Genomic DNA, 22,150 nt, shown 5'->3' with positions numbered 1-22,150 from the left:
AGAGCAGTTCCAACAATATTCTCGCCAGAACCCAAACACCCTCCGCTCCTTATTTCTGCCAGCAGCAAATTTTTAAGAGTGATTTATAAAGTCTCAGGCCTGGGGGCTTTGTAATGGAAATGCTGACAGACCCTTAACTGTAGCATTGTGAAATGCAATGCTGTAATGCTGTGACTAATATTCATGAATCCGCCATAATGCTGGGTATTATCACTCATTACCATTGTAAGAAAGGGGTGATTAAACTAATAGTTATTGAGAGACATTGCTGGTGACAGGAGGCAATGATTAGAATGAACTGACTTCAATATACAATTTAGAACTGGGAATAATGGGATGTGGCAGGAAGCCAATAAGTGAACATGGCCCACAGCTCTGATCAATGAATTACTTTTTCTCTGCTTTACAGCAGTACATGGTGTTTAATGAAAAATCAATAGCCCCCTGTAACTCAAAACCTTAATCAATCCTTTGACCTGAAGCTTTCCTTTTTTTTTTCTTGTTTCCCTTCCCTGCCTCCCTTCCCAGAGAAGATGTCTTCAGCTGACCACACAGTTCAATTGCAGGTACAGTACTTCACGAGGTTCACAGGAGGAACCTGACACAGATCTGCTGCAATTGATACCAGCTGCAACAAGTATATTTGTATGGAAATGAGGGTTGTATGGATGAGGATGGACTTGGTCAGATGTGGCTGCAGCCTCGCCATCCTCCTGCAGGTCCACAGCTAAGATTGGAAGGTGAAATGAGAACTCTTTGCTTCTGCTTTACCCTCTCATCACTAGCCACAAGGAGTTTTATGGCTATTAGTCCCATGTAGGCCCAGGGCAAGTTGAGAATTGTTGGCCCTTGTCTTCAGGCTGCAGACACTTGTGCAACCCAGAGTTAAGACACTGTGCTGTGCTGGTCCTCCCATTGGTACACACTTGGGCAAAGCAGGTCCTTCAGATTCAGCAGAGCTCTGTTGGTTGACACCATTGGATCTGACCTGCTAAACCTCCACTTCATGTTAAACCTCACTTCACTTTAATGTGAATTAATTCAGCTTTGTTTTGAGGACAGAGATGGGGGCACAAGTGAGAGAAAAACACTGCAGTTGAGTTTCTTTCGGTCAGATAAGTCAGAGCCATGCTTTTGGCAGGTAGGTGGGTTGTGTCATCAGTGCCTTAGACCTCCTGTGCCTGTCAAGGCTGTCAGAGGGGTTTTCTATTGGAGTTTTGCTGTGAAGTAGAAGAGGTGTTGCTGGTAATGCCATCTATCCAGGGTCTCACTGGGCTAAACTGGTAGGAGGTGCAATGTCGGGCTTATGTGCAGTTGCTTCTGAACAGGAAGACAGTCTGGTGTGTTTCAGCAGTGCCTTGTCAAAAAGGATAGTGAAGCTGATGAGCAGCATGTCCATCCCAAGGATAACCCATTTCTGTGAACCAGTAATAAAACCCTACTCTCAGCAGAGTCTGGAAAGAACAGATTTTGGAAAGCTACGGTTTTATTTGAGAGCTACTTGAGCAAGGGTTTGTTCTTTTTGTGTGTATGTGTCTTTCTTCTCCCTTGCTGGCTTGCCCTAGTCTTGTCATCAACTACCAGAATCAGACATCTTCTCCAAGGAAAGAAAATGAAGCATCAACAATGGCAAAGACCTGTGTACTGCAGGATTGTTCTTAACAGCCTGTTCCTGGCTGGTTTACTCAGCCTACTTCTAAATGATTCAGTGACAAAATGTCACCCTTTTTCATTCCAAGAAAGCTCATAAATGGGAAGGTTTTCGCTCGTAACTTAAGCTCTAAGATACCATCTCAGTATGTTAGTTTTGGTCCCTCCTCAAGCACTGACTAAGCAGTTTTCATCCTTGATGCATTAGAAAGATAAATGGCTTAAGCTAAAATTTACAGCTTTTCTCTGGTTCCTCACTCCCCAGACCCACCCCTACCCCCCTTCTATTTGTTGTAGCACATGAAGGAAAGAGAGCTAGCATGTCTCTTGGGTTTGACGGCTCCCTTCTGCTTCTCTGTCTTCTGTGGCCGCTGCTTTGCCTGTTAGCTGAATGGCTGATTTCCTGGCACAGAGACAATGCCAGTCCCTTGGCGGGGAGCTATGCACACGCCGTATTGCCAAGCAACACTTTCCCATGGGTTGTGTGTGCCACAACTCTTGCTTGGTGTCATGTGTTGCAGTCTTTGAACTTTTCTTTCCATCCGGTGAAACAGTATATGACTCAGGACGGGAGAGTGAGTGGGTAGAAATGGGATCTTGGTGGCAAATGCTAAGATGGAGGGACCAGGTTTGCTCTGGGGCACAGCCTTAGTCAGAAAAGCATGTGTGTTTTGGTCTGTTTCAGAGCTTTGGGTGAAAGATGGACTGTAAAAGAACATTCCATGACATAAGCATCAATTGCTTCCCTGTCCAGTGACCTGCTGGGCTGGCATCTGTCACTGCACTTTGCATGCCTGGGCTGAACATGGCAGGTATGGCCCTGTAGGCAAGCTGACCTTAGGGGAAACCCAAGCACTCTGACAGCTCTACACTACTGCTTAGGTTCCCCCTCTTCATTCTTCTCTCAACAGTGCTTTCCCTAAAATGACTGGTATTCCCTGTGTAACATCTTACTGGCCTCTTTGCATTGAAAATGCAAGTCTTGGTTTGAGGAAAACCTCCTTGTATGTACAGACTGCTATAAATTCTGGTAGCCTGAGTAGTTGCACTGTTGTGCTGTGTCCATGCAAGCTAAGCAGTTTCTGCTGTGGTTTCTTTTCTCTCCCCTAGTTCCCAGAACTTGTTGCTGTTTATTCTGAAGGAGGACCGGACAAGGGCTTTGAGATTTGGCTTCAGGAAAGGTGATGCCTTTGACACGAGAAAAACACAAAGAGTGAAGCCAACTTCCCTCAAGAGCTTGCTCCCTGCTGCCACCAGAGCCACATTTGTGGCTACGAATTGTCCACCTGGTCACTGGAATGGTGTGTACCAAGTACCACCTCAAATGCAGCAGGGAAGAAGTAATAATGCCACTAGTAATGGCTTTGTGGGTCAGAGAGGCAGTGAAACTCTCAGTCTGGATGTGGCAAACCTCATCGTGCTGATGGAATGAATGAATTTGCAATAACACTGCAATTGCTGCAATGGCAGCTTGTCAGACGGCTGCTGGAGCAACGAGAGCTCTCAAGCTGTGGTAAATACACTCTGCATCGCAATTCTCTAACACACTATGTCCTATCCCCAGCTCCTTTGTTAAACAAAGAGAGCCAGCTCCTTGCTGGTGTAACTGGGGTAGGGCTGCTGACTTGGATGCACGAGGGCTGAAGTCTGGCCTGCTTCTCTGAAGTCTCGCCATCAATCTCTTCATCTCTTCTCATGCCATTTCAAGATGAACCTGTATTTGTACCTTCTGCTGCGTGACTTAATTGATTTCTATTTTTTTTCCTAAATACTATTTGTTAATTCACATTGTGTATTTGGCCGACCAATTATATGCATGGCCATATTGTGTGACTGTAGCAGTCTGGTGCAGTGCAAGGAATGCCACATCATGTGAGACGCTTCATCTCCATGAGTAACCTAGTCACTGTAGTAAATGAATACATGAATACAGTACACCCAAAAGAGATTAAATGCATTGACCGGTTCCTCTAGTCACCACGCAAATGTCATTCTTTTTTAATTCTCCCCCCCGCTTCTTGTTTTCCTGACACCTTTTGGTCCTCTTTTCACTTCTCCCCTTTTCCCTTAAGTAGAGATGACACAGATCAATACCTTTGATGGAAAGTAATAATCAGGCCTATTAAGTGACAAAGGTTTACTCTGTAACAGCTGTGCTGGCGGGAGAGGAGAGCTTGTCTGACTAATGAATCATGAAACAATCAGGCAGTAGCCATTTGTGTTTAGATCTGTAAATATGGTGTGGTTCAAGTGCCAGACCATCTCCAGCACTCCAGCTGGGGGCACAGATGGTCCACATTCAGAACAGCACAAGTGTAAAGAAAAGCTTCCCCCCCCGCCTTCCCCCTCTCCTCCTCTGTCCCATACTGCCCCTCTCAAAGGAGCAGATCAGCTCGCTTGAGGATAAGCTTCTGTTGGGGGCAGGAGTCCTAACATTGGCCTTTCTCACTGAGCAGCTCCCAGCAAAGTCTTTGCTCCATTATTTGCCCAAGGCTAAAAAAATGCTAGGAAAACCCTCCAATCCTATATGCCATATATAGATCCAAAACTCCTACATTTTGGACTTTTTTTTTTCCTTGCTTTCTACCATTTTGATTTCTTCTTCATGCTGCACTGACAGATTTCCTTCTGAGAGGCATGATGATGTCAACATGTTAGGTCCTAGAGGGCAGCAAGTGGCACATCAGGGATTCAAAGATGAATCGCAGGAGCATGGGCCCAGGGGGAGAGATAAAGTTGTCAGGAAGTCCACGCTGTTGCCACTCTCTTGACTTGAACTGAGACTGCTGCCTCCAGTGCTGGCTCTTGGTGCAGCTCTTGGCCTCTTGCGGGAGGCTGGGACTCTCACCTGACACTGAAGATGCTTCTGATTTCCCCCCTATCAAGAGCTGGTAATGAATCTCTGTTCAGAGTTTTCTCAAGGCAAGGCAAACAGCAAACCAAGTGTCCCTCTTTATGCAGCATAAAAGGGGTTCCATGTTGACAAGTTTCACTGTGTTAAACATGGTGAATTAGACCTGGTTTGCTGCTGTCTTTTACACTGATGGCACTCCAGAGAATCCAAACAACGGGGACAGCATCATACAGAAATAACAATTTCAGGCCACAAAAGTCTCCCTTTAATTTGCGTGTGCTGGTGGATGCTTAATTGCCATTGCAAGTAAGCTGACTACTCTGGAACATTCTTTTTCTTCCACAGCATGTATAGGTGTTTGTATGTATGTGCACTTGTGTGTGTTTCTAACTATGTGCAATACATTTGCCTTCTGTCAGCTCCTTATTCCCAGCCCTTTGGAGCCATACCTCAGTTAGGCTTAGTGAAAGAGGGTGATGCTGCAGTGGGGCTGTTGCTATTGCACATATGTATTCTTTGGACAGGCTTCTGATTTCTTTTGCTGCTAATGGGTAATTTAGCAGAAGATGAAACAAAGAAATAGCTTTACGTATGGCATACCAAGATGCACTGGCTGGTAGAAACAGGGTGAGCGTACAGCTAACTGATTGCCTGGGAGTAGCCCTTTTTGTGTGTCTGAGACAATGTTTGCGTAACTATATGTCTGTCTTTACCAGGCAAGGATTATGGGATGTACTTGAAAGCATTTAAAAATGGTTTTGTTGTCTTTTTGTTGTCTTCTAACGGGGGAGATGGTGGTGGGATACCATTGTCTGCATAGGTCAGTGAAAGGAAAGGATGAATGATGAGCACTGTGATCTGTTCTTCAAACCTCTCTGAAGAAGGCAGTACTGGCAGAAGTGAGGGCATGACTTGCCATTCTTATTTTAGTACTTATTTTGGGAGTATCAAGTCAGCTAACATCTCTGCTCTCTGCTGATTTCTTTTACAGATTGCCACTCCCCCAGAAACTTTCTGGCTGCTGAGGGAAACATCCTTCTAGAGCATGCCTTTCCAGCGGGTCCCGCCTGAGGCTCCAGCTTTGCCTAAGCAATCCTGAATGATTTTGCGCTTGTTCCGTGCTACACCTCCCGTGATTATTCCTGCTCAGACAGCACTGCACTGCAAGCGTGAGTCAGTGAATGCATTTCAGTTGTTAGTAATTTATGCTCATTTCACTCTTGCGGTATAAATAACAGGGCACAAGGCAGTGAAGAGACTCATCCCTCTTTTCATGTGAAAAAAGCAGATAAGTTTTCTGTGCTTGCATTCTAACTGCATCTGACCCTCTTGGCAGCCTACATGGGCCAGAAACACATAAAGCCATGTGGTGTCCAAAACCTCCCGGGTAGGTCACCCCACCAGCTGCTTGATGGTTGAGACATGTGCAAAGAATGGAGCACACCACAGGCACTTGTCCTGTAAAGTCTGCTTTCTGCTGTGCAGTAGGAAAAATATCTGAGGGGCTCAGTGAACGGATTTCTGCTGGCAGGCCCACTAGTTGAAGTTGGTCTTCTCTTCCCTACAAAGGGTCAGAATCTAGATGACATCATGAGCACTCCCTGCTCAGTACAAATGACCTAAAGTGTGGTGGAATTCAGTCACCTGTGTTTTGGACTGCCTGAGGTGCACTCTGTGAATTTAGTTATGCTAAAGGACTGTACAGACCTGTTTGAATTGCATAAATGTCAGCAAAGGAGGGTGATAGCTGGCTTGGCTTGAGATGGGTTTTTGTTCCTCAGTGTCCTAGTGGGAGGCTGGTTTGGACTCTAATCCTCTTCTGTTGTGAGTGAAAAGGGCTTTGGTGCTGATGTTACTGCAGACCAGCATGTCTAAGTGCAGTCCATTCACAGAAAGTTCCTGAACCCAGAAACAAATATCTGTATCTCAACTGAACTGGGGAGGAGTGTATTGCACTTGGAAAAATACTTTAATTCAGATGCCTTTATAAAAAGGCTATTTGAAGTGTAAAACGAGGCCAAAGTAAGCAAAAAGCCCTAAAGAGAGGCAGGAAGACAGCAGAGTCTCTGAGGTTCTGGGTAGCCATATGGCCAGAGGTACAGCTTCTTGTCTGACAAGGGCTCGGCCCATGACGTTTGCCCTTGCAGGGCTTTTTCATGAGTGTTTAAAAGTCCCTCATCCGTGATAACTCAGAATGACATAGTCTGAAATAGGGATAAAGGGCAAAAGGGGAGAGGGAGTGCACCTTTTTCTTTTTCTTTTCTTTTTTTAAGCCATTATTTGGAGTGGACAAAGAAGCAAGTTTGCCAAAACCCAAAGAAATACAGATTTTTTTTTGGACTTCAACAATAGTACTATTCTTTCCAAAAATCACATTATGTCCCACCTCATTTGAGCTGGTGAATGGTTGTGTCATGCAGGAAGGTGGATGAGAGAAGAGAGCCCCCAGACTCTTTCAGCTAGATCACTGCAATCAATAAAGCTCACAAAAGTAATTATTCTGTGATTTAAGACCTGCTCTTCTGTTTTCAGTATTATTTGCTTGCACTGATCAAAATGCTTTGGAGAACAAAAGGAAGTTTAAACTCATGTAAAAATAATTTCTCCAGGAAGTGGTTTTCATCCTGCTCTTGTTCAGTAACCCTTCTTTCCTTTCTTCTTCTTCTTCTTCTTCTTCTTCTTCTTCTTCTTCTTCTTCTTCTTCTGGGGAGGAGGATAATTTCTTTTTCTTTTCCTCAGGAGCAAGGCTTAATTTTGCATTTTGAAGGCATCTTCATAGAAAACGTGACTGGGGCCATGCGCAGCTGGCTTGGGAAAATTGAGTTTCAACTGAAACTTCCCTGCTATTATCTTGACAATCTTCTTATTATCAAAGCATGCAAATATTAGGTAGGACAATGAGTGCTCCCAGCAGGGAGGAACAGAGCTTGGCCATCAGAGGAAGGGGGCCACTAACAATTGTGCTCCCTGTTGCAGGAGCCATAATAATTTAATATTCTCATACTGGGAGTCTCCATATTCTTGGGCCTGCAAAGAGCCACTGAGCATGTTGTTTCCTTTTGGCCAAACCACAAGGGCCATTCCTTGAACATTTTGCAAGACTTCAAATAGAGGATCATGCTGATAATGACTTCAGGGCAGTTTTTTTTTTTAATTTTATTTCTTTTTTTAGCCTAGGAATAAATGATTTAACTATTAAACTCAGCCAGGCTTCTAGCTTTCGAATATGATTTATTTCAAGGTTGTGTTAAACTTGTTAGTAGATGAACCATTTTTCTTCTTTTGCCAACCTGCTTAGCAAAAAATAGGGAAGACAGATTAGCTAAATGTCATTGACTTGGTGTATTTGAAGTGTCACATATTGTAATCATTAACTCCCAGCTGCATTATCTGGGTATGAGGTTTAGTTTTTAGGCTGTGTTTATTCTGGGCTACTGAAATACATCAGCATATAGCAGGACATGTTAAATGTCTCATTTTAAAGACAAATAGCTTGGCAAATTGGTCAATTAGGTGATTTTAACGGATGTTCATGTTTCTTTGTACAAATGTGCTAGCTCCTACAGGAGTCAGACATCAGGACTTCCATCTTCCTGGAAGACAGGCCCTTTGAAACCAATTAGTTCTATATCCACTTGAAGTCCTGTTCTGATGTGCAGAGGAGGAAGTGTGCAGAGAGGGGGCTAAGCCTGTCAAAGCTGGCTACTTGAGGTGAAGTAGCACGTGAAGCAACAGCTCAGTCATTTCCAGCTCTCAGAAACCTGTTTGTTGCTTTTACGTAGAATACCAAGGAAAGAGAGTCCTGGGACAAAACTGCTGTCTTCATTAGGGCATTGATTTACCTGTTTAGAGTATCAGAAAGCTCAATAGCAATTTTTATTGATCAACTGAACTAAAGGAGCAGGGGTGATATGTGAAGAATTGCAGGCAGTAGCTGCCGCTATCTCATCATTTAAAAGCTGTTATGGGGAGTTACCTCTTTCTCTTCCTCACCTTGCGTGCATGTCTGTGCATATACAGAGTGCACAACATTTTGCAAGTAGATATGCACCTGGAAAATGTTAAAGATAGTTTAGGCAAAGTTCACCAAGAAATATAGTGTTACAGTTTTAAACACATGCTGGAGATTCCCATGACCACAGGGGTCCTGCCTCTTGTTTAACAGCGTGGTGGTCTGAAACATCAAGGTCAGAGTGCATCTATTGGTCTGTGTATCTATTGTCTGCATTTCTAACTTGGGCTGGTGAAAAGGATTATCATGTCTGAGACAACCTTCTCTTCCAAGCCTGCACCATTTGAAGCCTGCTCATGAATTATTATGGGGAGATACTTATGCTGGGTGGCCATTTAGAGACAAGGAAGAAAGGCCTCTTTCTCCCAGAGTGGGTACTGGGAGCAAGGTTTGGGTTAAGTTAGCTGGGGCACCGGGGTTAGCACCCTTGATCTTCTTTTGTTCAAAATTGTGGGATTTTTGGCATGCAGAAAGCCAGGGTAGGGAATTCCTGCATTTCCACAGGGTTTACCAGTGTCCCGGCAGCGGGGATGTCAGCCTCTGTCTCTACAAGATTGCCGTTCTTTTTTATCACAAAGGTAGGACTTCTCCTACCTTTGTGAGAAGAGTAGATCACACTGACCGAGGTGAACATGGGCTTGCAGGACGTGGGGTGATGGAGACCATGTGGAGAAGCACTTGCAGAAATTTGTCTTTTTTGATATGCCTGTTGTCATGAAGAAAACATTTTGCAGCTTGTTCTTGTGAGTTGCCATGTTTGCCTATCCCTGTTTGACTTTGGAAGTCAGTGAAGGCATAGCTGGAAAAAGAGAAGGGGGTAGGTTGTTGCTGCCAAAGAAAGGAATGCTTGAGGAAATTGAAAAGCAGGATATTGCTTACAGGAAGAGATAATAGGCCCTTTTGTACCACTGACCTTTTCCCTTTGTTACTGTCTGTAACTGAAAACAGTTTCAGGCAGGAAGTAGATTTTTAGCTATGGATATTGAGTGTTGCTTCAAGGAAGTCACTGTGGCTGTCTGCAGTGTCCCCGGACTGCCCAGTTCTGCAGTCCTATGGTCAGGAGAGTGTTTTTTTTAATGTATTTATTTATTTTACTCTGTGTGAACTCTTCACAACTTGATGGGGATAAGGAAGGCATTCCTCCTGCAGGCAGGTTTCTCTTGCAAACCATCACAGCAGATACCGTCTGAACCTGCTGTCTCTGGCTGGCTACTGTGGCAGGCAGGATAGCAGGCTGAAAGGACCTCTCCTCAGCACTAGCTTGTCAGTTTCCACAGCCTCACAGCATAGAACAGCAGGTTGAACTTATATTAAACTCCCCACGGAGACTGTCAGGGTTGCATTGCAAATGAGACTTGTGCAGGTACGTTGGAAGTTAGTTGCGTTCCCTTGCAAGTGACTTCTGAGGGGGAAACTTGCTGTATACTGATGAGGGACACAAGGCTATGTTAAATTGGTGCATTATACTGCTCATAGCATGTAAATTGGGGTACAGTTTGGTCCCTTGGGTCCAGTGGTTTGATCCCGTAGCAGTGAAAATTAGGATGGTTGATCTCATTGTAGAGTGAGAGAATGCAAGAGGAATTCAATAAGGCTTACTAAGGGATTTCTGTTTGCTTTACCACCCCCACCCCCCCCCCCCCAGAAGTAATTCTAGACAACAGTGAGTTTGAAAAACATTCCATGTACTTAGACATCATAGTGATGAATTTGGTGTAAGCATCAAGGGAAGGCAATGTGCAAAGGATGAAAAGAGGCACCCTAGGCTTACATGCAACCAAATCACATTAAGCTGAAAGAAAATCTGTCCTAGTGCTTGAAACATAGACCAGGATGGAGGGAGAGGAGAATTGCAGCAAATCTGACATACTTTTGTGAGTGTCTTCCAGTGGGGTTTGGAATACATGCTGCTGCTGTGAGGGTGGTGAGGCACAGATTGCCCAAAGAAGTGGTGAATGCTCCATCCCTGGCAGTGTTCAAGGCCAGGCTGGACAGAGCCTTGGGTGACATGGTCTAGTGTGAGGTGTCCCTGCTTGTGGCAGGGAGTTGGAACTGGATGATCTTAAGGTCCTTTCCAACCCAAACCAGTCTGTGATTCTATGATTCTATGAGCATGTGAGAATGACTGGAAATTCCTTGAATGTTTCTCAATCTGCATGTGGAGTCTGCTTTGTAAATCATGGAATTGTTTTCAAATCCCCAGCAGATGCCTAAGGCACTGCTGGCAGGGTAGGGGTTAACTGGGACATCACCTCTGGGTCCCACTATTTGGGCTCATTTGCCATGGTGTGGCTTCCAGCCCATATCAGAAACTTGAAGATGTGAAAAAGATGGAGCGAAACCAATGCAAAGTGGGCTTAAAGTGACTGCTCTTCTAAATTACAACTGCTCAACTAAATATAACCCGAAAGTAGAATTTATGCTTTGCACTCCTCTGCTTTTTTATTGTGGTGAGAGAAAAGCCAGGAACTCAACGGGCTGTAACTTTAATAGGTCATTCCAACCAGTGCTTACCTTTACAAAATCTTGATAATACCAAAAAGACAATGCAGCGATCAAAAGCAGTGATGAGATTTTTTAGCAGCATTAACCGTCATGACCTAGCAAAATGAAAGAAAATGGTTTAACAGAACTGTCAGATTCAATATAGCTAATAAAGGCATGGATAAATGTTTATTACATACTGGAGACAGATCATTTCTGTACAGAAATTGAGGATGACCTTTACTGATAACTCATATCTGCCTGATATCCTGAATAAGAAAAAGAGAGGGGGAGAGAGGGCTGCACTATGGCTGATATTTATGAAAGGTGGAAAAAAATTACAATTTGCAGATGATTATTTTTAGGAAAGGGCTCTCAAGAAAATAAAGATATGGAACTGCTCATTCTGCAGAAGAGATTTCAGTCTCTGGCTTGGCTGTGTCAAACTTAATGAGTTTGTCTGACCACAGGGGACTGTTTAGGAGACTTGATTTTCATACATTTTGTATCTGTATATATTTGTGTGTGCATGTGCCTGTGTTCAGGGGAGTACAAGTTGAATTCATATTGATTTTTCTCTCTGTTTAGGATGTTCCACAGTTACTTGGGTAATGCTGCTGTGAGCTGTCTTCCTGCCAGCCAGGTTTCTAAGCTGAGTTGAAAGCAGACTTCCAAGAGAAACCAGCTTCCAAAAACTTCCATTATGAGTCAGTGGTCAGACCTGTGGAGGAAAATCGGAAATTCAAGCCATTTATTTTGGACTATAAATGCAGTGTAAGCTTTTTGAGGCAACTTGCTCTCTTCCAGTTCCATACAAAGAAGCGCTTGAATATTTGAGATGCAGGTAATTGCAGTGCTGAACCTGTCAAATGAGGCTGCAGCAGCCCCACCTTATCTGACAGCCCTGCAAATATGGGAGTCAACAGACAAGTCACTGGGCTGCCTAAAGCACCAGGGGGGCAGTAACCCAGTGGGTGGGCTAGCAGAGTTCTGCCCGCAGGGAAATCGCTTTAAACACAGCCTTTTTTCCACTCTGCCTAGAGTTCAAGCACTGAAGATGTTCTCAGTGTGATGCAGAAATTCATATGCTGAAACCACAGCTGTAGCCATGAGGGCTGGCCTCTTCCAGAGCACAGGAAGCATCAGCAGCTGCCTGTCAAAAAACTGCCTGGAATGAGATGTGAGTGAAATCAGAATCAGGACTACTATATGCAGTTGATCATAAATAATGCTGTCTTGGTAATGGTTGCCATTAGTTATGAACTTAAATCATTTCTAGCGTTTCCATGTTGGCCAATTATGCTACAGAAATTATCAAGTAATCCATAGCACATTAGTTTTCTGTAATGCCATTGTTCAGAGGTACTCAGGTCACCAGATCCTCACCAGGATGAATTATCATTGCCCTCTGAAGCACAATGGTGCTGTGCTGATTTACACTGGCTAAAAAAAACTGTCGCTTTGTCTGCTGGAGTTGTAGCAGGAGCTAGTTGAAATCACAGCTTTGCAGGGAGACTCTTAGGACCCACCTGTATAGAAATAATAGTAGGTGTGTTTTTTCTCTCCCTGTGCCGATGACTTATTAGATGACAACAGTAATTTCTAGGTCTGGTGGTAGTTCAACAGTAAACTGAAATTGTACTTTAATAGTGCAATTTAAAGGTAGGAAAAGGAACACGTAATTAATGGTTTCATCTGACTTCAGAAACAGAGAAACATATCAGATAAGGACATTGCTTAAACTAGTGCTGATGGGCAGCTTAAAACTTGCTTATGGACTTGCCCTGCAGCTTATTCAAATGCCTTTAGGTTTGATCTTACAGGGCTGCAAAGGTGTGGTAGGACTGTTGTTTGCTGATGGGCAGATACGGTTATTGTGCTGTGGAGACACCTTGTTGTAAGCCTCAGCAAAATGAAGCAGTACTATTTGTTACAGTCCCTTGAATGCTCCTTGTCTGTTGGTTGATTTCTTCAGAGAACCACTGACTTTTCTGTTTATGTGAACTTTCATTTGTCAAGTGATTTAGGAAATAATATCCTTGAATGCTAGGAGGTACTTCCATGCTGGTAACCTTAAAATCCATGGTACCCGAAGTGTTTAGATATTTTGCAGCTTCCACACTAGGCCCATACACCCGCTGTGCTATTTTGAGTGAGAATATCACTCTTCACACTCTTTTTGATGAGATCTCAAGCTCTGTCTTTGTTAATTGTAATAAAATGAGTCAGCAGTCTGAGTGCTTCAGCCTGGTGTCTGAAGATCTTGTAGCCGGGTGTAGGCTCTGTGGTTTCAGAGAGGATTGTCTTAAAGCAGAAAATCTTGGGGGAATTAGTTGTTTTAAAGCTGGCTATTTTGTCAGAATCAAATTTATTTCAAGGAGGAACAATCACTCTAATGGCTGAGAAGAATGCAAAGATTCATGGAGGTATGAATAGCTGTAAGATAGCACAATTGCCACATCAGAAACAATATATTTGTAAAGTTAATTCCTCTTGAACATGAAAAATCTCCTTACACTTGACCCCTCTGTATTGCCTCTTCCATGCTTGAACTCTCCTTGAACTTTGAAGATCCATCTTAAGAGTATGATATAGCCATCTCTTTTGCATCTGGTTGTTTTAGCTCCAATTTGCAGCCCTAAAATGGCAATTAGGGTGATATATTGCTCAAGTCACCCAACATGGATTAGTATCGGGATCAGCGCGTTTATGCATGGGAGTAGTGAATGGAGACTACAGCTATAATTTTAAATGACTTGATTAATTCTGAAACAACACTTCAGAGTCCATTACATCCAGCAGGTGTTGGGGTTCAGGCTGTACTTCCGTTGCATATTCAGGCTGCCTTCCATTCAACAGCACCAGCATGTTACATTTATGGCCTTTTCCTTTTTGTTTTGTTTCTCTGTCTGTGTGTCCAACATTCCTTTCCTCCCACACCCCTCTTTCCGTAAAAGTTGAATGGCCTTTGGGGGCAACTTGGATAATAAATCACCCAGTGGGATCCAGATTGCCAAACTGTAGCATATTTCTGGATTAAAATCTCTGGGGACATGGCCTGACTGCTGTCAGGGTGAAGGCTATGACTTGTTGGACAGCAAGACTGGTTTTTGGCTCAGGCTTTGTTGAGTCTGCATGGAATACCTGACCACATTAGTATAAATATCGCTGTTCTCTCAGAAGTAACTTTACTTGGATTTCTTCTCTTACCTCAGTGGTGGATGCTGGGGCCCTTCTCTCACCTTTCCTCTCTGTGTTACCTGCCATGGCTCCCTTGGAGAGCTCTTAGGAAATTGGGAACTGGTCTGGGATATGGTTACGTGAAGTGGGTTATGTTTTCAGGTGCTGTGCAGTGCTGTAGTTCCCAACCAAGACTAGACTTGTCCTAAAAGAAAGAGGATAAAATGATTTGCCTAATCAAGGGGATCCATGTGCTTTTGATCTTGGAGCTGTTACCACACTATGCAATTCTGTGAATGTTGATGTCTACCGTGATCTGCATTAGCCTGAAAGCAGGATGAGGAGAGGGAGGTTTAGCATGGAAGTGTTTCTGCTGAGGGGGCTGTGGGTCAGTATGCAGAGAGGAAGAAAATTACAGCAAACCACAGAAATCTGCTGAACTTGAGGGGTAACTGAATTTGGAGAAAAGCCATGCTGAGAACTCTTCCAATACATCACTCTGATGGTAGGAACAGTCTTTTGTAATTATCAGTTGTCATGTGGCTTTATTATGTGCTTGCTGCCTTCACTGAAGTCTTTGTGGCCTGATCCTGATGCTCTCTGTGTCTTGTTTCAGCTGGAATAATTCTTCCAGTTTGCTGGAGTTGAGGCAAATGGAGCGGCAGGCCAGGCAGCCACTGCACATCTAAATGAGGCTGTGTTCAGTCAGGCACCATTGAAAGGACTGCTCCATGGCCAAGGTATGGCTTCCCATGAATAAGGGCACAAAAGCTCGGGGCTAATGAGAAGCACAGCATTAGAGTGTTTGTTTTAAGAACAGTGGCTCATTCTGCAGTCTGTGGTACCAGGCAAGAGAAATTCTGTCTGGGGTCAGGAGTCTCCCAAAGGAAGTTGCTTCTATTTGCAATGAATATGTAACTCTCTTGGCAGAGATGACAGAACATGGGCCTGCTCTGAAGTCCATTGAAATCAGTAGAAGCCTCTCTGTGTGCATAGAATATCCATAACAGGACAAGCACAACACTTGGCTGAAGTACATAGAAGGAGCTACTTGGAGAAATCCACAGGGAGGAAAAAGGTGCAGAATGTGTCCTCAGGCTCTGCTGGAAAGTGTTGCTCTGCTCAGACCCGCTGAGTGAGCAGAGGGGTGATTTGTGCAGTACTCTATAGGAAGTTACGAGGGTTTAAACCTCTGTGAAGAAGTTTTCAGAGAAATACCTGGCATGGCTTGGAACATGCTAAGGAGTGGTTTGGGACTGTTGTGGATTTGGGGTTTCATTCCTGTAGGAAAAGATCTAGTGAAAGGCTGTTTTTTTCCCTTGATGCTTCATGAGACTTCAATTTCCTTTTTAGGGTAGATGGGCAATAGCATAGACTGTTCTTTCGTGGAAATAGTGTGTTTACTATGAGAAGTTTAAGTGCTTTGAGAAAGAAAATGGCTTTTAGAAAACGGCTATAATTCTAGAGCAATGGTGGGATTTCTTTTACCCTGAAAATGGAGTTCGATTAAAAACTGAAATTGAAACGTGCCTAAACATTTGTATTGGTTGAAATCTGACCCTTGAAAGCTGTGAAGAGCTAGGAGCAAGCCTGGCCTGAGTCTTAGGAGCACATATCTGTTAATATAATCTTTTCTGTGTAGTAACTTTACTGAGCTGAAGTGTTGGGTCAGACAGGGAGCTTCTGGAGCTGCCTGGGGCTGTGTATACTGTGATAACATAGGTCCTTGCCAGGTCCTTCTGTTTCCAGCAAGTGAAACCTGTTCTCTGACCAAGAGAACACTAAATAGCAGTGGAATAGGGCAAGACAATCTTTCACCTCAGGGCTCCATGGTAAGTGCCCTAGTGTTTCTGGGGCTCATAGGCTGACAGTTTTGCCTTACTTGCCTGCATTAAAATGGAAGAGGGAGAAATTGCTGTTCTTTATTATCAGTGGCGCAGGAGGGCCTAGAGGGACAAAAACTACTCTGGTACATTACTGTGGCAGCCAGCAGCAGAGGTGGTGATTGACAGGGTCTTGTCTAATGCCTGCTCTGTTCAGGAGCCCATTCTTTTTGAAGCTGTTCCTGACCTCAGCTGTTTTTCTGTGCAAGCTGCCTGCCAGGTGATGCTTAGTGGTCAGCATAGCCTCTCCCAGCCTCACTGAGTGAGGGGACTGCAGTGCAAAGGCACAGGCTGACTGCAGGCAGCCAGTGCAATACTCAAACCACGGCTTTATTCCTATCCCAAATCCCATTTCTCAGCACTGTCAAATTTTTCCCTTGTACAGAAGCGAAAAGACAGTTAAAGGGACTTTTGGTGACATCCCCCCTGTTTAATGAAGCTTAGAGTTATGGGCAAGTGACTCAAACTGCCGTTATTATCTGCATGAGTGACTGAAGGCCGATGGTCTAGCAGCGTGCAAAGAGCTCCTCTGCAAATGTGCACATTGATCATTCCTAATCAGACCAACCAGGTCAGGGGTGCTTCAGAGATGGAGAGCACTGAAAAAGCTGACAAATGAAGCAGTGGAGCTTGGGGGTTAATGCAATATTCAAGCAGAATGAGGTATTCGTTTTCTTATGAGCTTGTCACTTTTCCTTCCCTCTGACATTTTGCCAGAGACTACAATGAAGAGGCAGAGTGAGTGTGAGAATGTATGAGAGCAAATAGTCCTAATGGGTTGGGGGGAGGAGGAGAAAATCCTACAAGTAGATCTAAAGAGCAGAAGAAAAAAGGCCATTTTTCCAGCTCTTTACACTCTTTCATAGTAGACCACTTTTTTTCTCTTTTTTTGAAAGGTGATTCTGCTTTAGGACTGTTTATGTTTCTGCACCCAACACTGCAAAAAAAAAAACCTGTTCAAGCTGTATTGTTTCTAAATTTAATAAGTTTAGGGTGCTGCTGAGGCCAGAATTGCATTCTTCTCGAGGCAAGCAGACTATGTTTAGCATGGTAAGAAGTGAGGAGCTGTGCTGGTACAGTGTTTGGGTTTTTTTCAGAACCACTGTACTGAAGATTGTGGACAAAACATATGCCATGTGTCAGAAGCATCATTCTTGCCTTACATGGGCTTCTCGTAACTTTCTGGCTTCTTAATCATAAATGCCTCACCTGAGGAATTTTAAGTACCTGCTAAAACCTCACTGTACTCCCAGTGTGTTGCATGCTGGAAGCCAGGTGCAATACCACAACTGTGCTTAAGTGGCATAAATGGTATCTACCAGCTCCTGTTGTATAACTGAACAAACCAGAGCACGAGGTTGGTGGCTCATTCCAGTCATCTCTGCAGGGCAGGAGAAGGACTTGACAATTCCCTGTTTTCAGCTCTGTCCTCTAAGCCCTGGAGTGGTCAGGTTGGTGCAGGGGAGGGTTTTGTACTATCTGAGGAATGGAGGCACCTTATGCTCCAGGGAACTCTTAGCAAAAGCCTGCCTGGAATTAACGATTTGTGAGATTGATTTGGTGCTCTATAGGTTAGAGGGACTTAATGCTCTGAAGAATGAGAAAGCCTTGAGAAATTAAGGGTCAGAGCTCCTGTAAGATCTTCGCTGACTCAATAATTACCCTGGCATTGCGACACTGTACCTGATGCTGAGGTCAGCTGCTGTCAGTGATGAGACTCAGAATGCTCAAGAGCTGGAGATCTGTTGCCGATCAAGGACCAAGTGCTTATCCTTCATAAATTTGGCCACTCCTTCTCTATACAGCTGTTGATTAGGAAATCATTCCTGAAAAATCAATCCCACTTTCTTTTTTTTTTTTTTTAGTGGAGATTCTTGCCCATCAGAAAACTTCTCACATTCTATTTCATGCCTCCCCACTCCTTTTCCTAAGCATTTTCTTACTCTTGTACTGGCAGGTATTTCTTTTTCCAACTATCAGGTATTTCAGAGTTTACAACAAGGAGGCTGTGAATTGGGTTTGGCTATTTCATCACAGATGCAAATAACTCTAAGCCTGCCTGGCAGGATATGGCAGTTCTTGACTGGAAAAGACATAGAGGAAACATGAAAGTTTTCCATTTCAGGCTGCTCTCTATCATAGCTTCATGATGAAGTTGGAGGGAGAAATGGGAAGGAGAGGAGAAGGAAAAGAAATGTATTGCTGTTTGTCTTGTTCCTTTGGAGTGCATTACAACTCCAGTTCAGCAGTAATGAGATCAGCCTGTTATCTTCACTAAACTTTAGGCTGCAGTTTCTAAGGGTTTGGTAAGCACAGCTCAATTGATCTCATTGGAGCTGTGTAACAGCAACAGCAACAACATGTGACGCACCAAACCCTCCGAATTGTTTTTCCTTTCCCCCACATACTGTGAAAAGCACAGAAGTTGAAGGAAGGCCTTTTGGGGGAGCACTGGGCTGGGTATCAGGAGATGTAAATTCTGCTCTCTTCTTTCTCACTCGGGTGATACGGGACCTGGGATAAACAGCTAATTTATTCTTTTTTTCCTTCTCTTTTGCACATCATTTCCAGATGTTCTTTTTTCTCCGATTTGTTTTGACTATCAGTTCTCTGAGGCTAGCAGGATTTCTTACTACATTCCTTTTACAGAGGGGCTTTCTTCTGGCTAGAGTCTGTCCTGAGGTACAGAAGAACGCTATTTGTTAATGCCCGCAAGGAGAACTGTTTGATCTTCCTGCTCCTTTAAGCAGGACTGCAGTCTGTTGTCTGCCTGCAACGTTGGGTGGTTGGCAATGTTTTTCTAAGACAAGCTCTCTCTCCTCATCAAGCTTCTGTCTTGGAGATTCATGTGAAGCATTTCAGTTTATTCAACCTTTAATCAGATGCCTGACCTATTCTGAGCAGTGCTCAGCTTATGACCTCTTCCTAATAAACAAGTTTTAAACAAGCTGCCACATCAAATTTTTTTCTCAGAAAACAAATGTGAGACAGCAAGGGTTGCTCATCATGCCAGACAGTGCTCTTTGCCAGGACTCTTTTCTTCCCCCCAAGAATTAATTGATGCTTTTGTCTCCCTGAAGAGAAATTATGCCATTTCTTTAACATCAAGAGATCTGCTGTTCCACAGGGAATGAGGTGTATTTAAATAGGCAAATTGTGCTTAATGACTTGTCCTGAAATGAACACTGTCCAAGGCACTTTTTTCTGCTTACTTTTCAGACTTACGTGTGATTTAAATGGTGATGGTAAACACTATGGAGGTCGGGACCACTGATGCTTTGCACATCAAGTATTTAAGAACCTGTCATTTACCATGAGAGACAAGGAGGGGATTTGGAGAACTCCCTGTCACGCTGCTAGGGCTATAGGCCCTGATTCTCAGAGTAATGTAGGGTGCAAGTCATGTTGGGGATCTCAGTAGCTTGGAGCTGGATCTTGATATGATTTTGGGTTTGGAGTTTTTTCCTCTTCTTTTTTAGATCTTAATAAGCAGTGGAACTGGAAAGGGAAAATGAAGAAGATAGTGATTTTTTTCAGTAACTGCAGTTGTCTTGACCAAAATTGCTATTGTCTTAGTACCATCTTTGGAACACTTTCTGGTAGCTTTCACAACAGATGATGAAGCTCAAATGGGTAAGGGACTGAATTCCACACACCATGAGGGTGAGCATTGCAATGGCAGGTAGCACAGACAGGATGCTGTGCCTCATGTCCCTTTTCAGGCTCCAGGCTCCATTTGTGACTAAGCGCTTCTTTCACTGCTTATCACCTTTTTCCCAGTCAAACAAAGGGGAAAAATCTTGAGGCTTTGCAGTGCCATTCCCTGCAAGCATGGTATGCTAGAATAGCTTGGGGCAAAGTATTATAAATGTTGGTGATTAGGATATGAGTTCATTAGTGTTTGGGAAGACAAGGCCTGGGAAGAGCAGAAACACTGGAAACGAACAGAGATAAATACAGCAAATTCTGTTACAGCTGGTTGCTGGCATCATGATGCAACTAAGCATTACTGCAGGGAAAGCAGAACTGATATTGACAAGACTTTGTCTCTGCGCTAAACAGTAGAATCACAGGAACACCACTGTTTGCTGATCGTGTTGATTTGTCAAACATTGTTTCTTATGGCTCTGTTCTCCAGTGTTTCTGTAAGAGGTGTTTCAATTAGCTTAAAGCAGAGGCATCATCACAGATGCTGTCAAGCAAGTTAATGTGATTTGTCATGGCCTTGATGACACATGGACCTTGTCCATTGATGAAGCTTAGTGCCAGTAAACAGGACTAGCAGTAACAGTTCCTACTTACTTTCTTTTCTAGTCTCTTTAGACTGTAAAACATTCCAAGATGGTTTGGTAGTAGTTGAACATGTCCCTTTCCTCTGCTTCTTTACGTGATGCTGAAGAAGTCCCAACAATGGAAAACCAATTTAGTGAAAAGTTAGTCCGTTTGGTCCTGCTTTGTGACACTTTGAGTCATGTTAGAGGAGTGCATCCTATAACTTCTTGTAAGTAGCTCATAGGACAGGCTGAAAATGTGCAAGGGGAAGGTAGGAGCTGTGTGTTTTCCTCTTGGGAAAGGACATTGTTGAGGGAATTGACCTTAGGCAAATTATTGCTGCTCCAGCGTGACTTGCCTTCTCTGTTATGAGAGTTGTCTGTGCAGAAAGGAGCCTGCAGTGTTCCTGTAGTGCTCAGCACACCTGAGGCTCTCCAGATACTCCAGTCACCACAAAATTTTAAGCACAACTTGATTTTCTTTAAATTAATCACGATTGTTTCTAGTTTATCTTGAACACTCTAGACTGTGGCTGTTGGTCAGATTAGAAAAGTATTGTTTTCAGACTTCATAGGGTTTAAGAAGCTTTTGCCTGTGTTTTTCTTAACTGGACTTCAGGCAAGAGTTTAAAAGGGGGAAATGCCTGGAACCCTCTGGTAGTTTTTGCTCTTTCCCACTTGATGGCCAATTGTGTCAAGTTCAAGAACCATTTTGTGTCTTGACATCTAGAGGTCCTTGGTGAGAAGCATGTCTCTCTACCTCCCAAAGCACAGGTGCAGAAGTGAGACACAAAACACGCTGCTTAGGGCAGGGCCCTTTCAGGCAATACCCTGCTGGGTCATAAATCATTTTTTCTATCACTCAAGTTTCATAATCTCTCATTCCCAATTGAAATAGAATCAACTAGGTTGGAAAAGACCTTTAAGATCAAGTCCAGCAATTTCCCCAGCACTTCTAAGACCACCACTAAACCATGTCACTGGGGGCCTCATCTACACAGTTTGTGAATACTTCCAGGGACGGTGATTCCACCATTCCCTGGGCAGCCTCTTTCAATGTCTGACCACCCTCTCTGTGAAGAAATTGTTCCTCATAGCCAGCCTAAACCTCCCGTAGTGCAGCTTGAGGCTGTTACCGCTTGTCTTATCACTCATTACCTTGGAGAAGAGACTGACATCACCTCACTACAACCTCCTTTCAGGTAGTTGTAGAGAGCAGTAAGGTCACCCTGAGCCTTCTCCAGACTAAACTCCTCCCAGTTCCCTCAGCTGTTCCTCATGAGACTTGTGCTCCAGGCCCTTCACCAGCTTCATGGCCCTTCTCTGGACCTGTTCCAGCGCCTAAATACCTTTCTTGTAGTGAGAGGCCCAGAAGGGAACACAGGGTTTGAGGTGTGGCCTTACAAGAGCCCAGTATAGGGGGAACAAGGGATGATGCACCCATTAGGAAAGTAGGAACTGTAATGAGCAGCATCCCTTGAAACTGCGTCTAAGAAAGGAAAGCAATATATAGCAATGTTTTCTCTTTGCTCAGTTTCCATACCTATTTTTGTTTCCTTAAAATGGCTTGGCACCAGTTTATACTTCATATTTATTATTGTCTTATTTACATTAATTTTGAATGCTTGTTAGAAATTTGATCTCTTTCTAGTTTATATGTTCACTGCCCAATAAAGCAATTAAACCTCAGCTGCTATGCAGGAGAGAGTGAGCATGAGTCAAATCCTTTTCCCAAGGACTGTTCTTTTATAGATTGCTCTTGTATCCTATTTGCCTGGCAAGAATTGAATTACACTGAAGAAAAATACAAGTATTT

General features: G+C 43.7%; 1 long non-coding RNA gene across 2 annotated transcripts in view; it reads left to right on the top strand.

The window, feature by feature from the left end:
* Nucleotides 1-2,780: 2,780 nt before the first annotated feature.
* LOC133264036 (uncharacterized) overlaps nucleotides 2,781-22,150 on the top strand; it is a 31,338-nt gene continuing 11,968 nt past the window's right edge. The window contains exons 1-3 of one of the 2 annotated variants that reach the window (XR_009741597.1): nucleotides 2,781-2,951; nucleotides 5,496-5,673; nucleotides 11,589-13,251. This is a non-coding gene — a long non-coding RNA (uncharacterized LOC133264036). Of the gene's footprint in view, nucleotides 2,952-4,222; nucleotides 5,674-11,588; nucleotides 13,252-22,150 lie in introns of those variants that run through there. The other variant, XR_009741598.1, reaches the window with a different exon arrangement.

The sequence above is a fragment of the Pezoporus flaviventris genome, unplaced genomic scaffold (assembly GCF_033815535.1).
Source record: "Pezoporus flaviventris isolate CSIRO_AGI_PZ_B2104156 unplaced genomic scaffold, CSIRO_AGI_Pfla_v1 ptg000002l, whole genome shotgun sequence".
Classification (NCBI taxonomy): Eukaryota; Metazoa; Chordata; class Aves; order Psittaciformes; family Psittacidae; genus Pezoporus; species Pezoporus flaviventris.
The sequence above is the reverse complement of the archived record's forward strand: the minus strand, read 5'-3'. Positions and strand labels throughout refer to the sequence as shown.